A 5,583-nucleotide genomic window follows, 5' to 3' on the forward strand; every position below is an offset into this window, starting at 1 on the left:
AGACTGAGAAAGCATGCATGTGAAAGAATCCATAGGTACAAACTGTGTATGATCCACTTTTATAAAATTTTATATCCATAGGCAGAAAGCAATAAAATTATCTTAGCAGCCAGAAAACATGACTTGTGACATTGAGCAGGATTATAACATACGAATGCTCCAAATGACACACTTCAAGCTGCAGATTCTTCCCAGGCTGGCTGTGAAAGCTCAGTTGCTGCAAACCTAGCACCCAGCATTTCTGAGTCTGTAGTTCCCTGAGGCACGACTGTAACCTTTGCTATTGACATCAAGATACAGGATCCTTTACTGACAGCTTTTTTGCAGGAGGACCTGTGTGTTTATTATTTCCTGTAACAAGGTGAACCAGGGTAAAACCTACCATGAAGGGCACCATGACCTTCCCGAGATCTTCAACATAGTAAACCCCAGGTGTGATGTGAGGGGGCACATAAGCACTGCTTTCAATAGAAAGAGATTTGCACCCTAATGACATAACATGGCTTCAGTGAGCCTCACTGGTTATTTTTTCTAGTTTCAGGCCAACCAGACAAGACTCTGATGTTCTTCATTTTCACCACTCTCTGCTCCTGCCTGAAGTCAGGACATGGCTCCTATGAGAGGTGCCAGCCAGGGGCACAAGCCCCACCTGAGCTAGCATCAGTCAGCCTGCCAGCAGCTCCCCTGAGTGAGGAGCAGCACTGGCACATTTACAGAAAAGCCTGTATATAAATGTTTCCTTTGTATCAGGAAATATTGCAGGGAGGCAGCAGTGATTTTTTTCCCTGTTGTTCCAGCAGCAGGAACAAGTATGGACAAAATTCTTTTTAGGATGGGTGTGCAGGGTATTTAGGTGAGGAGCTGTTGTCTCTCCTCCCCCCTGCAGCATTACTGCCAGCAGATCGGTTTGCAAACTAGCAGAAGGCCCCTGCTGTGTGCAGGCAGGTTTGGATGGTAAGCGTGAGCTGCTGGCTGCCCCTGCTCACCCGCTCTCTGCTTGGTGTGGCTTTAGCCAAGCAGCTCCAGCTCCCTGGCTAACAGAGCTGGAAACAGCATAGCAGAGGCAGGAGAGGCCTGTACTAGATTGGGAAGGGGTCCCAAGAGGAGCACATCACGGGTGACCGGCCACCCCACCTCGCCCAGCTGCTCGCCCCAGGTCTCAGGGCCACAAGCGACGTCTTTGCCATTGCCCATGAGGCGTCAGCCCGCGGCCTCCGCCCGGCCACTGCCCCAGCGCCCAGCAGCAGGGCCACCTGGGATCCTATCCCCGCTGGGATCCTATCTCCGGCCTCCTTCAGCCTCCTCTGGCCTTTCCCGGACTTCCCTGGCCTGTCCCCGGCCTTCCTTGCCCGGCAACAGCGGGGCGGCAGCCAATGGGGCCATGGCGGGTCAGGGCGGCCCGGTGGCGGTGGCGCGGCGCGGGCCTTTGTGCGGGGTGGCAGGTGACCACGGCGGGGGAACAAAGCGGGGTCAGGGCGGGAGCCGGGGCCCTTTTCTCAGGCCCATGTTCTCCACTCCTCACAATCTGTCTGAATTTAACTTGCCATTGAGGGCCCTGCCTGTAGAAAACAGCTTTATGTCGACTAATCCAGGCAGAAGTAAGGGTAGATAGACACAGAGACAGGTTTGAAGGCGGGGACGTAGCTATTCTGCTGCCTCTTTTTTTTTTTTTTTCCCTCCCCCCTCCCTTCCCCACTGCCTCCAGTGAAAAGTTTTCTGAACAAAAAAAAAAAAAAGTGACAAGATTAATCAGCCCGTGGAGCTGAAACACATGCTTGACTTAAACAACCTCTTTGCTGTTATTAACAACTGCTCCAGCATTTCTCTTGTTATGCTAATGGTACAGATTAGAGTAAAATCTATTCCTTCTTTGCTGAACAGGCCAATTGATAGAGGCTGATCTATTTTCCTCCCCCGTTTTAATTCTTTTTTTCTCCAGGCACAAGTGTTTGCAGCAGCAAGAACAACAGAACATGAAAAAAAATCCTAAAAAGCAAAACTGCTCACAAGAGTGACTAGCCCTCACATTCACTGAAATAATTAATAAATACAAATCTATATCATTCTCCACTACAGCCTGGAAATAATGTCTGAGTGTTGTAAGATACTGACCACCAAAGACAGGATATTCAACATCATGTCTGATGTTCTGCCTTTAACACATTCTTTTTTTTTTAACTTGTAGACACTGAGTGCTTGCTAAAGGAGATGGCTTTGATTAGTTTTAATACATTCATTGGGTGAAAAATGAAGGAGAAGGGAGTGTTGCTGGCAAGTCCTGGAGAGGGCAGCTTGACTCAACACTACACCATGTGCTGGAGTGTCATTCGGATGGAAGGAAGCAATCCTGTTGCCAGCATAAGTTGCAAGGCCATTTGCTCTGTGGCATCAAGGGGAGCAGGTAGGAGCCGGCGTGTCAGTCTAGGCTTGGTGGTTTGTGCCTCCTCTTTGCTTGGGCCTGACCCTTAGTCCTTCTTAGTTTTACAATATTTCCCCCCACAGCTTTTTCATAATCAAAGACTGGGATCTGTGTCACAGGTAACAGCAAAGATGACATTGTAATCTATGAGTCTACAATACGGTAAATATTTAAAAGGTTAATATGTGTGACATGTTAGAGAGGAGCATTCAGCGGGTAATAGCTGCTGAATTTGGATGCACCATCAACTTCCACGTGCAGCATGTATAGTATTTATACTAAACCCTTCATCACTTCCTCTGGATTTGAATTGCTCCTATTTAAATTAGTGGAAATATCATGATCCTGATTTGGCATAAAGCAATGAGACTCCTCCCACTGATCTTGCTGATTTCTAGATTTGGCCTACCACTGTCTCTATCTGTATACAGTCACTGCCAAAAGGTAAACATCTGCTGCTGCCTACCTCCTTATTCAGCCTCCCCAGACCCAGTCACAGCTAGTAGATACTGTAAATTTATTCAATTTCAACATTCCATTACCTCAGTGAGTCCATCCGCTTGTGATACCTACATATATACCCTACAGTACCACCAGGCAGATCTGCCTGGGTCCAAAGACATTAAAGACAGTCCTGGGCTAAGCCTAAATTTGCAGGTCTGCACTTTGCTAGCACTAAATTTGATCAGACAGATTTCATAATTGCACAGATTCAAAGACCACAGGGATTTTCAAATCATCTGCTCTGACTTGCTTCATACCATATGTCATCATATTTTTCCCAGTTATTCCCATATTGAGCCTAATTACCTGTACTTGATTAAAACAGATCACCCATCCTGCTTTAATGAGAAGAAATTAAAAAAAAATAAAAAACCCAACCAAGCAAAAAACAAACAATAAAAAAACTAACAAAAAACAAACAAACAAACAAACAAAAAAAACCAACCTGCTACGTCCTGTGGTAGTTCGTGCCAGTATTTTAACAATTTTAAGTTTCAAAAACACATACCTAATCTCTCATTTGAGTGGGCCTTGCTTCCATGTCCATTTTTGCCTGACATGGCCTTCCTGAACCTGACATTTTCACCTTGTGAAAGTATGTAGATTTCTTTGCAAACCTGTGCCTATTTGTAATTTTTTTTTTTACAATATAAACTGGTTGAACTCCTTAAGGTGTTCAGTGAAAGCCACTACCTTGATCTTTCTTGGCTATTAAGTGAGGATTCACTACTGTTACTTGCAAATCCTGTGCAGGCACCCAAGGACTGCTTTGACCCCTTTACCGTAGTGGTGCTCAAGCAGCTTCTCCACTGTAAGTGCCACCCCTCTCCAAAATTGCCACATTCCAGAAGGAAAACCCACTTTTTCCAGGAGTGGCCCACCTACTTTGCTCCTAAGTATGCACCATTTTGCAGTTTTAAAGACATTTTGTTTGTCTGACACAGTCATGTTTCTCCATATGAATTGCTGTGTCCTCAAGCATTTTACTGATCTTTTTATGTCAGTTTATATTTAGAAGGGCAGTTTTTTACTCCAAGATGAGCAAGATGAGGCTTGCATCTGGCTGTTGTCAAGAACACTAGGAACAATCTCATTGAAAGGTAATTACCCACAGACACCTTTTCCATACAGGCCAATATCTAGCTATTAATCTGTCTATCACATGATCTATTGTGATATTTTAAAGTACTTTAGTCTTATTTAGTGTCCCATAGCATGAATGCTGTATGAAATATATTGTATTTCCATAGTTATCTTTAACAGTTGAACTTCATATCTCATTAAAGGAGTTCGCAGTTATCTGGCAAGTTCAGCTTTCTTTGGCGTCATTAGTCCAAAAAATATTTTCATCATCTAATTTTTTATTGATTAAAATCTTTACCAGATTATTTCCCCTCAGATAAATGGTAGGTTAATTGGGTCACTGTTCCTCAGATCATCCTACTTGCTCTCTTTGAATATTTTGCACTCTTTACAGCTGGAGTATCCTTGGTACTCTGAGGTGAATTTAAACTGAATGTCAACAAACTGAAGATTTTGTCGGTCAGTGGTTTCTGAATTTCTGGATGTAAGTTACTGATCCCTGATGTTTCATAAATGATTATCACTGAAAGATGTTGCTTTGTTTTTCTTCCAGTAATTCAGTGTCTGAAAGGAACTTCTATGAAAATGGGACTACATCAAGGAAAAAAAAAAGCTGTGAAATACCTATTATTCCACATCCATGTAATGCATTTTTTAAATCTTCATCTAATATTTTATCACATCATTAGGATTTCTTTTGTTCCTACTGTAGTTAAAAAATTCCTGTTCATTGTCTTTAGCAATTCCAGATACTGATTTACTGAACTTTGGCTTTCCCTTATCAGTTTTCTAAATTTTATCCCTTATAGCATCCTTCAGAAGAAGCTATTCGATTTTAAGGAGTCACCACATTGTTCAGCACTAATGCCTCTTATAGCAAAAAATTGCAACCCAACATAGTATTATAAAAAGGGACAAAGACAACTATTGTTGCAAATCAATGAGGAAAGAGCAAAAGTGGCTAGAGCTGTATATATTAGTTATATAATAATACTATTATTACTACTATTATTATTGCTATTATTATGTGTCATTTTTATTCCTAAAGCTTCAGCCAGAGACAGTGAACTTCCTCTCAGGAAGTTCCTCTCACTCTTCCTATCAGCAGACAGTCAGGAAAGCTGAGCAAAACTACAACATTTACCAGCATTCATACAATTTGCTTTGGTCAACATACCATGCAATCCCTGGTTTACCCAAAAATATCTTGTAGGCAGAATCTGTGCCTACAAATAAGCCAGCAAGGGAACTAAACGCAATAATAAAGAGACTTTGGTGATATGTGTACATTTTTCAAAGAATTGCACAAAATCTAGCAATAAACATTTTTTTCAGGCTTGAATTACTCCATCATTAGTTGTGTTGTGCACTGCCTCCTGTGTTTTTTATGTTTCTGTAGCACTACAGAGTCCTATTTGTGGACCCATTATATTCAGGCATCAGTACTCTGTTGAACAATACCAGATTTTGTGGTCTTGCAAACCAGCTACTGGTTGAAGAAGAAGTAATACAGAGTTGGGAGATTTTCTCTGTGTGGATGTTATCAGGCTTTCTGGATCAGAGACTTCTGACAGCCA

At 42.5% G+C, this 5,583-nt stretch overlaps 1 long non-coding RNA gene across 2 annotated transcripts; it reads left to right on the forward strand.

The window, feature by feature from the left end:
* The first annotated feature begins 954 nt into the window (after positions 1–954).
* On the forward strand, positions 955–4,995 carry LOC146439524 (uncharacterized). Of its 2 annotated transcripts, none has more exons than XR_014851271.1 (4): positions 955–1,156; positions 2,186–2,401; positions 3,939–4,023; positions 4,560–4,995. It is a non-coding gene; the product is annotated as an uncharacterized LOC146439524 (long non-coding RNA). The 2 variants fall into 2 exon arrangements; XR_014851272.1 differs by having other exon boundaries at positions 955–1,117.
* The last annotated feature ends 588 nt before the right edge of the window (positions 4,996–5,583 follow it).

This window comes from Lichenostomus cassidix, chromosome 3, assembly GCF_008360975.1.
Source record: "Lichenostomus cassidix isolate B80296 chromosome 3, HeHo_3.0, whole genome shotgun sequence".
NCBI lineage: Eukaryota > Metazoa > Chordata > Aves > Passeriformes > Meliphagidae > Lichenostomus > Lichenostomus cassidix.